A 10,546-nucleotide genomic window follows, 5' to 3' on the forward strand; every position below is an offset into this window, starting at 1 on the left:
AACAAAAAAAACCTTTCTCTAGTATTGTCTTTCTGTGTGAGGAGTGACAGACCTAGTCTATCATTTTTTTTTTAACCAGAGTTCTCAATTCTGGCTTTTAGTGGTACTGGGATTTGAACCTGGGACCTCGGATCCTCAGGCAGTAAAGTCTTTTACATAACCACTATGCTATCTCCCTCCCCTGACCCATTCTATCCACAATACTCTTTTTGCATCTACCTGTAAATGCAATTTAGGTATGGTTAATGTATGTTTTTTTTAAGAATTTATTTATTCATGAGAATGATAGGAGGAGAGAGAGAAAGAACCAGACATCACCTTGGTACATATGCTACCAGGGGTTGAACTTGGGACCTCATGGTTGAGAACCCAATGCCTTATCCACTGTGCCACCTCTGGACCACAATGTATGTTTTAAGTCCACAGGTGATGAAGAAATCAATACAATGTGAGAACGTATGAGACTACTATATTTACTTCAGCAATTAATAATTAAGATGAAAAAACTGACATTTAGAAACACCAGGATTACTCCTTTTAATAACCATCTGGACTTCTTAACAGATTTTTTTTTCTTTTGGTTTGTTTAATCCCTGTTTACTTCCATTCAAAACTATTAAACTTCACTAGTTTAGCATGCCGAATATACATCTAAGTGCATTTATTAAGAGCAAAGCAAGGCTGAAGATTCAAATCTCCGGTGGTGGGAAAGGTGTGGGTTCAAACCCCTGTTGACATGTAATTCTGTAATATAAAAATAAGTAAATTTAAGAAAGCAAAGTAAGGGACCAGTGTGCCCAGTATAGCACGTACGTTACCATGCACAAGGGTCTGGCCCCTACCTGCAGGGCAGGTGGAGCTGTGCTACAGGTGTCTCTCCTCTGTATCTCTCTCTCTCTCCCACTGTCTCTCACCATCAAAAATGTGGCAGAAACCATTAGCTTCTCTACTTTACAAAGGAGAAAACCGAGGCCTAAAGAAATTAAATATTGTGGGTGAAGGTGAGTATAAGAGCCAGGATTTAAATGCAGGCAACCTAACAGCAGTTAAGCAGCAGACAGCTCGATGGGTAAAGTACACGCCTCAAAGACAGGAGGCCCTGAGACGGACCTCCAGCACCTTATAAAACCAAAAACAAGTAGAACATCATAAATGGAGAAGGGGAGGTGGAGATATAGCATAATGGTTATGAAAAACTAAAAAAGAAAAAGAAAATAACTTTCCTACCTGAGGCACCAAGGTTCCATTTTCAATTCCCGGCACCAGCATAAGACAGAGCTGAGCAGCGTTCTGGTTTGAAAAGAAAAGAAAAAATTATATATTTATGAAGGGGTAGTGTGACTACTACACAAGACTTTTTTTAAGATTTTTTTTAAATTTATTTAATTTGGGAGTCAGGTTGTAGCGCACCGGGTTAAGCGCACTTGGCACAAAGCCCAAGGACCTGAGTAAGTAACAAGCCCCTGGCTCCCCACCTGCAGGGGAGTTGCTTCGCAAGCGGTGAAGCAGGTCTGCAGGTGTCTATCTTTCTCTCCCTCTCTCTATCTTCCCCTCCTCTCTCCATTTCTCTCTGTCCTATCCAACAACGACTACATCAACAACAATAATGACTACAGCAATAAAACAAGGGCAACAAAAGGGAATAAATAAAATATTTAAATAAAAAATTATTTAATTTGCTAGGACAGAGAAATTGAGAGGGAAGGGAGATAGAGAAGGAGAGAGAAAAAGAGAAATAACTGCTAACCAGCTTCACTATTTGTGAAGCTTTCCCCCCTGCAGTTGGCAACCAGGGCTTTGAACCTGGGACCTTGTGCATGGTAATATGTGCACTAAACCAAATGAGCCACCTAACAGCCCCCTTACAAAAGACTTTCAGACCTGAAGTTCTGAAGTCCCAGCTTTGTTGAGGAATTATACAGATGCAGTCTTTGCCCTCAGGTTTTGCCACTCCCTGCGATATCCTCGCAGTGCCCTTTTCAACCAATCCTGTCCCGACATGTCACTCCTGGTTGTTGCCCAATAAAGCCCTCCCACTTCCGGGCTCTCTCTTTCTCTCCCCACCGGTGGTGAGGTAGGGGGGACGGCCATTTTATCGGCTGACTCCATGTGGCCTGAGCCACCCTATTTGATCAGTAATAAAGATTTATGTACCCCATTTGCTCCGGATCTCCTCTCTCTCTTCTCCGTGGGGCAGTCCAACACAGCTTCAATCCCCAAGCACCACTATAAGCCAGAGCTGAGCAGTGCTCTGGTTAAAAAAATAAATTAATTAAATAAATCATCATCCTAGTTAATAATGATATGTATAAAGGAAAGGACAGTGCTCTAGTTTCTCTTGCTCTCTCACACACTCACAGAGAGAGAGAAACACATGTATCTTCAAAACTTGGGAACAGATAAGCTTCCCATCTTTTCAGTGTGTCAGTGGAACATGACAGACCCACTCAGGAATTATCTTGTCCTCTGGAACATTCACTGTGAATGACTGACTCTTTAGGATGAGGATTGAGATATTCTTTTTTTTTAAGATTCTATTTATTTATTCATGAGAAAGATATGAATATAAAGGCATCATTCTGGTACATGTGCTGCTGAGGATTGGACTCAGGACCTCACGCTTGAGAGTCCAATGCTTTCTCCATTGTGCCACTTCCGCAGACCACTTGAGATATTCTTCTTTTTTTTTAGATATTCTTCAACTCTGTCAAGGTAGATATGAACTTGTAGAAAGCTGAGAATGGTGCAAAAAGTCTTCACCTGTAGCTACGCAAATGAGTTCCTAGCGCAAAAGATAATTCCCAGGGTTATAGTTTTACTGTTGCATCTAGATTAGTCAGTTTAGTATCTCATTTAACAATCTTACTCCAGTCCAGCTCCTTCTTTCAGTGCCTATAAATTCTTCAGTCTCAACTGTGCTAAGCTGATATCCTGTTATTTCCCTCATTAGTGAGTTAAGTAAAACTGGAACACAAGCTCATTTTACATTGCTATAAGAGTCATATCTGTACTTTTCTGAAATGCTTACTAAGCATACCAAGGCCCACATGCTTACCCATTCTACAAAAATTAATGACTGTTGAATTAGGCAAAAAAAAAAAAAAAAAATATATATATATATATATATATATATATATATATGCTGGTTATATCTGAAAAGAGAGAGTAAAGTATAATTGGAACCCAACAGGCTCTTCCTTTATTATTATTTTTATTTTATTTTATTTTATTTTATTTATTCTTTGGGAATTTGGTGGATGCAACAGAGACCTTTAAGAACAAGACTGGGACAATATAGTAAGGTACTAGGCTACAAAACTAACATAAAAGTCAGTGGCATTCCTTGATGCAAACACTAAGTTAGCAGAAGAATAAATCCAGAAATCAATTCCCTTCACTATAGTAACAAAAACAATAAAATACCTAGGAATAAACCTAATAAAAGAAGCGAAAATTTTCTTCACTAAAAATTATGAGTCAGGAGTCTGACAGTAACGCAGCAGACTAAACGCAGGTGGCGCAAAGCGCAAGGACCAACATAAGGATCCCGGTTCGAGCCCCAGTTCAGCTCCCCACCTGCAGGGGAGTCGCTTCACAAGTGGTGAAGCAGGTCTGCAGGTGTCTATCTTTCTTTTCCCTCTCTCTCCCCCCTCCACTCTTGATTTCTCTCTGTCCTATCCAATAACTATGACATCAATAACAACAATAACTACAACAATAAAACAAGGGCAAACAAGGGAATAAATAATAAATATTTTTAATAATAAATAAATAAATAAAAATTAGGAGTCACTATTCAAGGAAATATGAAAAGACACAAAGAAATGGAAAGATATTCTACGTTCATGGGTTGGTAGAATTAACATCATCAAAATGAATATACTACCCAGAGCCATATACAAATTTAATGGAATCCACATCAAGGTCCATCCAATTTTTTTAGAAGAATAGAACAAAAGCTACAGATGTTTATCTGGAACCAAAAAAGACCTAGAATTGCCAAGACAATCTTGAGAAGAAAGAACAGAACTGGAGGCATCACACTCCCAGACCTCAAATTGTATTATAGGCCATTGTCACTAAAACTGCTTGGTACTGGAACATGAACAGACACACTGACCAGTGGAATAGAATTGAGAGCCCAGAAGGGAGCCCCCACACCTATGGACATCTAATCTTTGACAAAGGGGCTCAGACAATTAAATGGGAGAAAAAAGAGTCTCTTCAACAAATAGTGAAGGAAAACAATGAGTTGAAACATGCAGAAGAATGAAACTGTACCAGTATATTTCACCAATCACAAAGTAAATTCCAAATGGATCAAGGACTTGGATGTTAGACCAGAAACCATCAAATACTTAGATAATATTGGAAAATATTGACAGAACTCTTTTCTAGCTAAAGTTTAAAGGCATCTTTAATGATACAAATCCAATTACAAAGAAGACTAAAGTAAAAATAAACCAAAGTTCAGAAAAGCTTCTCAACAGCAAAAGAAACCACTACCCAGAGACCCCTCATAGAATGAGAGAAGATCTCTACATGCCATACATCACATATACATATCTCCCACACTACATATACCAGAGCTGAGCAGCGCTCTTGTGAAAAAAAAAATTTTTTTTAATATTTTAATGACCCCACCCAAAAATGGAGAGAGAATATGAACGTTCACCAATGAGATCCAAAAGGCCAACAAACAGGAGTCTGGCAGTAGCACAGCAGGTTAAGCAGACATGGTGCATGCGCAAAGACTAGCGTAAGGATCCCAGTTAGAGCCCCCGGCTCCCCACCGGCAGGGGTTTCGCTTCACAAGCAGTGAAGCAGGTCTGCAGGTGTCTTTCTTTCTCTCCCCCCACCTCTGTCTTCCCCTGCTTTCTCAATTTCTCTCTTTCCTATCAAATAACAACAACAATGGTAAACAACAAGGGCAACAAAAGCAGAAAAAAATGGTCTCCAGGAGTAGTGGATTCGTAGTGCAGGAACTGATCCCCAGCGATAACCCTGGAAGAAAAAAAAAAAAGTCAGTGGTCCAGAAGTGGCGCAGTGGATAAAGCATTGGTTTCTCAACTATGAGGTCCCAAGTTAAATCCCCAGCAGCACATATACCAGACTGATGTCTTATCAATCTCATAAAAAAATAAATTTTTTTTTAAAAAGGCCAACAAACATATGAATCAGGAAAAAGAGTAGCTCCCAAATATGGGAAAGGTGTATAAATATTGTTGATTCCTAAAGCTCATATTCAGCTTAGGAACCTTATGTGACCTCTGCATCCCTATAGATCTGAGCTCACATTCTGTGGTCATGCGTAGGAACATTCCAATATGCCCCAATTTCAGGACCCATCTTCCTCAGGTGTAGCATAGAGCATGTTGTCCAGCCTCCCTTCGGAGGAAGAAACATTCTCTACCATTGTTCATCCAACTAGAGGGCAAGGTCCTATGGGGACCCACAAAGGGATCTTTTGTGTTGTTCCTGATAGAGATGACCAGAAACAATGGAAAGAGGGGTTTATTTGAGGTCTAGGCCCATCATGTCTGTTTGGGAGTCTCAGGACTCCCCAATTAGGGCCACAGCTGATGGGGTGGCCTGATAGTGACTAAAGAGTCATCAATAAAGTATGCCGGTCTCTTGTCCTTATTCAGCTTGTGCAGTCCTTGCTTTGATGAGGTTAGCTTTGGACTGAGTGAGAGAACTGTAATAGGAAACAGGTGAGGAGGGTATCTAAGTCTAAGTACACAATTTCATTATGAACTTGATACTGACTCACTATAGACTATTGTGTATTTTTGCTTCCAGGTATATATTTTGCCCTAATTTATAGGTACATGTGAACATATGCTCTATCTTATGGGACTTGGTCTATATCTAGGATTTGGGACTTTGTTAGGAAGTGAACCTCCTGAAATGGAATTAGAGGATACTATGAAAGGAAAGGTCTCACCCAAGTGATGAGGGTGAAGGGTTGATATTCCATGCCTGACATCTCTGGACACAGTCTGATGTGAAGCATGCTGAGGTGGTACTTGTTGCGTTGATTAGGTTGGGATTGGCAGATGCAATATCATTTGGTATGACTTGAGAGAAGCATGCAGGAAAGTGAACTCAACCCTAGAAGTTCCAATACTGGGGGAAATATAGGCTCTATAGAGGAAGTGGGAGGTTCCTGCTGTCTTAGGATTTAAGAAGACAATAGATAGTTATTGCTATAATCACATTATTGGGCAACTGGGTTAACTTTGAAATATCCCTTTGTTAGGATTTGCTGTATCATACACACATCACTGTAATTTATGTCCTTTGACATTATTTGTATATAGCTGTGCCCTGAAGAATGCTTTCTTCCCCTCCCTCTCTTTCTTCCTCTGGTGAGCCAATAATGCGCATATTATTTCCTTTGAAGTCATCCCATATGTCTCTGTTGTTGTTTTCAGAATCTCTTAATCTCTTTTTGAGATCTCTTACTTCTTTTTTAGTTGTCTCTAATTCATCCTCTATCTTGCTAACTCAGTCTTCACCTTAATTTATTCTATTCTCTCTCCCCTCTACTGTTTTCTGGAGTTGATCTATTTTGTTACCCTGTTTTGATACTGTTTTAGCTTCTTCAGCTAGTTGTGCTCTTAGCTCAGCTATTTCAGCTTTCAGCTCTCTGATAATCTTGAGATAGTGTTTTCTTCCAGAGTCTCATTTGTTGTTTCTGCATTTCTGATGACAATTCTTTCAATCTCTTTACTCACTCCTGTGATTATTTCCTTAACTAGTATTTGGATGTTGACCTCATTATTTTGTATTCAACCTTTGGGGGGCTTTTAGCTGGACTCTTGATCTGGTTCATTTCTGCAATATTTCTTCTTGTTGGTTTAACCATTTTATATAGTATGTTATGAGGTCCCTCTCTCAGTACTTTTCAAATTACTGATCACTATTGCCTGGATTGATTTGTGTCTAAGTAAGGTAATTAAAGGGTTTACTGTTGTGGAAATTGACAGTTGTTTTAATATTATTTAAGCCCTGAGTTGGAGCACAGTGGCTTAAAAGCCTCTTTTGTTCTTTTTCTTCCCTGTAGGCTATGGGAGCCCGGGGGGGGGGGGGGGGGGGGTTTAAACTATAAGTAGGCTTCTTAGCTTAATCACTGACTCCTGACCAAGAGATAAATCAGGGTGGGGCAGAGATAATCCAGTGGTTATTCAAAAAGACTCTCACAGCCCCACTGCTAGGCCACCGAGGTATAGATCATCTCCTGAGTTTCCTGGTTAGTTCTCTGTCCCCTGGTGTCAGCACAGCTCTCCCCCCACCCACACCCTGGTTTCTGAGGCAGTAGCAATGGAGACTCACAGTTGCATTTATTGAGTCTTAGGGGAGTCCTCTCCTCCCTTCAGTCATCTTTTGGTTGGTGAAACAAGACTGGAGGTGGTTCTCAACTGGTAAACTGCCAGACTGTTACCAGCCACTTAATCACTCCCTAGGCTCCTCTGTGTCCATGAGCCACATGTGTTTGCACTCACCAGTGAGTTGGTGGGTTTTTGAAGTCATTCTAGTCCTGCCTTGTTGCAGTCCTAAGTGGTCTCCTTTGGTATTCCTAGCTGGCCCAGGAGAGGAGAGGAGAGAAACATAGCTGCAGCTGCTCCGTAGCCTCGCCTCCTGAAGTCTCGAGTGACCTATTTTTCAAGTGCTCAAAAATGGAGACACACATTAAAATCCCATTGTATCCCTCTGTGTTTCTTTTCTGAGGTGGTAATGGGTATTTGTGGTTTCTATTTCTGGAAAAATACCACCAGCACCCCCACTGGATAAGGGGGAGTTTAGGCAGTTCTAAGGGATGACATTATAAAATGTTAGCAGGCTTCCTGAAACAAACAGCTAGTTAGACAACATATTCACTGAGTCATTCAAGACACTCTGTTAAGCAGCAGGAGCCAGAAATAACAAAATGCACAAGTCTTGCCTTTTTTTTTCCTCTGCCATCAGGGTTATCACTGGTACTTGGTGCTGGCAGTCTGCTGCTCCTGGCAGTCATGTTTGTTTGTTTGTTTGTTTTGATAGGACTGAGGAGGGAAGGAGACCTGCAGCTTTATGGCTTGTGAAGTGCACAAGAGCGTGTACATACACACACACACACACACACACACACACCGGCTTGAATCTAGGTCCTTGCACATGGTGATTTTGCACTTTACCAGGTGTGCCACCAGCCAATTCCAGGTCTTCTTGGAGTTTAGAGACTAGCAGGGAAATAAAGACAAGAAAACTCTTAAATCTTAAAATAAGCACATACTATGGGAGAGAGTAACATAAGGAATAGAAACAGGCGATTCTAGGTTGGATTGTGATTGGGTCTACAAAATTAAAATAAGATGGTCAACTGACAAATGAACAAAGAAAATGTGGTGTTTATACCTGATAAACACTATTCAACTAAACAGAAAGATGGAATCTTGCCATTTTCACCAATATGGATGGACATAGAGAGTCCATTATACTAATGAGATGTGCCAAACAGAGAAAGACAAACACTATAAGATTTCAGTTATGGGATAGTAGCGCAGCGGGTTAAGCGCTTGTGGCGCAAAGCACAAGGACCAGCGTAAGGATCCAGGTTCAAGCCCCCGGCTCCCCACCTGCAGGGGGATCGCTTTACAAGTGGTGAAGCAGGTCTACAGGTGTCTATCTTTCTCTCCCCCTCTCTGTCTTCCCCTCCTTTCTCCATTTCTCTCTGTCCTATCCAACAACAACAACAATAACTACAACAATAAAACAATAAGGGCAACAAAAGGGAATAAATAAATAGATATTTTTAAAAGATTTTTTTAAAAGATTTCACTTATATATGGAATCATTCAGTGACTGTAAGTAACCCTGTTGTAGTACTTACAGCCACTGATTATTTTTTAAACTGAAATAAACTTATCCATTCAAGAAATAAAAACTTAGTGGCCTGGGAAGTGGCACAGTGAGTAAATCATTGGACTCTCAAGCATGAGGTCCTGAGTTTGATCCCCATCATCACATGTGCCAGAGTGATACTCTGGTTCTCTCTCCCTTTCTCTCTTTCTCATAAGAAAGTAAATATTTATTATTATTATTATTATTATTTATTGGATAGTGACAGCCAGAAATATAGAGGGAAGGGGATGATAGAGAGGGAGAGAGATAGAGAGACACCTGCAGCACTGCTTCACCACTTGCAAAGCTTTCCCTCTGCAGGCGGGGACTGAGGACTTAAACCCAGGTCCTTGCACATTGTAACATGTGCGCTCAACAAGGTGCACCACCACCTGGCCTCCAATAAGTAAGTATTTTTTAAGAAATAAAAAGAGAAAGGAAGGAAGGAAGAAAGGAAGGAAGGAAGGAAGGAAGGAAGGAAGGAAGGAAGGAAGGAAGGAAAAGGACTTCACAGCCTGGGAGATGGCACAGTTAATAGAGTGGTGGACTCTAAGGCATGAGGTCCTGAGTTTGATCCCTGGTGTCACATATACTAGGGTGTTGCTCTGGTTCTCTCAATAAAGCTTTTTCTAATAAAGAAATTTTTTTGCTACTTTTTTTTTTTTTACCAGAACACTATTCAGTTCTGACTTATGGTGGTGTGGGGTATTGAACCTGGGACATCAGCGTCTGTTTGCATAACCATTATGCTATCTACCCTCTAATAAAGAAATTTTAAACTTATCTAAACGGGAAAAAAAGGAAGAAAATTATTCACTTCCAAAAATAAATGAGCTCTTAGGGGTCAATCCCCAGATCCACATGTGAGCACTAATGGCAGCACCAAGAGCCAGAGTTTTGCTGTCTCTTCCTCTCTCTTACGCTACTCTCACCTCCCTCTCTATGAAAATACAGAATGGGAAGTCGGGCAGCAGTACAGCAGGTTAAGCCCAGGGGGCGCAAAGCGCAAAGACCGGCATAAGGATCCCGGCTTGAGCCCCCGCTCCCCACAGGCAGGGGTGTCCCGCTTCACAGGCAGGCGGTGAAGCAGCTCGGCAGGTGTCTGTCTTTCTCTCCCCCTCTCTGTCTTCCCTTCTCCTCTCTATTCCTCTCTGTCTTATTCAACAATTATGACATCAACAATAATCACTACAACAACAATAAAAAATAAGGGCAACAAAAAGGAAATAAATAAACAAATAAATAAGTAAATAAATACAGAATGAAAATTGAACTAGGGTGGCAATTCAATAGTACTGGATATGTGAGAATCCCTGGGTTTGATCCCCAGCACTGCATTAGAAAAAATAAGTTTGGAGGAAGGTGGCTTACCCAGTAGAGCATAGATGTCACCATGCACAAGGATCCAGGTTCAAGCCACCTATCCTCACTTGCAGGGGAAACTTTCACGGGCAGTGGAGCAATGATGCAAGTATCTCTGTCTCATTCTTTCTCTGTCTCTCCTTCTGCCTCTCTAACTCTCACCCTGTATCAAAAAGATGGCGAAAACAATAGTGAAGTCACTGCAGGCATCAAACCCCAGTGATAACCTTAGTAGCAAAAATAATTATATATATATATATATATATATATATAGTAAATACACACACACACACACACA

At 40.7% G+C, this 10,546-nt stretch overlaps 1 long non-coding RNA gene across 1 annotated transcript; it reads right to left on the reverse strand.

The window, feature by feature from the left end:
• Positions 1 to 286: 286 nt before the first annotated feature.
• On the reverse strand, positions 287 to 2,019 carry LOC132539762 (uncharacterized). Its single transcript, XR_009551062.1, has 3 exons — positions 1,882 to 2,019; positions 1,228 to 1,290; positions 287 to 744 (listed from the first exon to the last, which is right to left on the reverse strand). It is a non-coding gene; the product is annotated as an uncharacterized LOC132539762 (long non-coding RNA).
• Between the last annotated feature and the right edge of the window lie 8,527 nt (positions 2,020 to 10,546).

The sequence above is a fragment of the Erinaceus europaeus genome, chromosome 8 (assembly GCF_950295315.1).
Source record: "Erinaceus europaeus chromosome 8, mEriEur2.1, whole genome shotgun sequence".
Lineage (NCBI taxonomy): Eukaryota > Metazoa > Chordata > Mammalia > Eulipotyphla > Erinaceidae > Erinaceus > Erinaceus europaeus.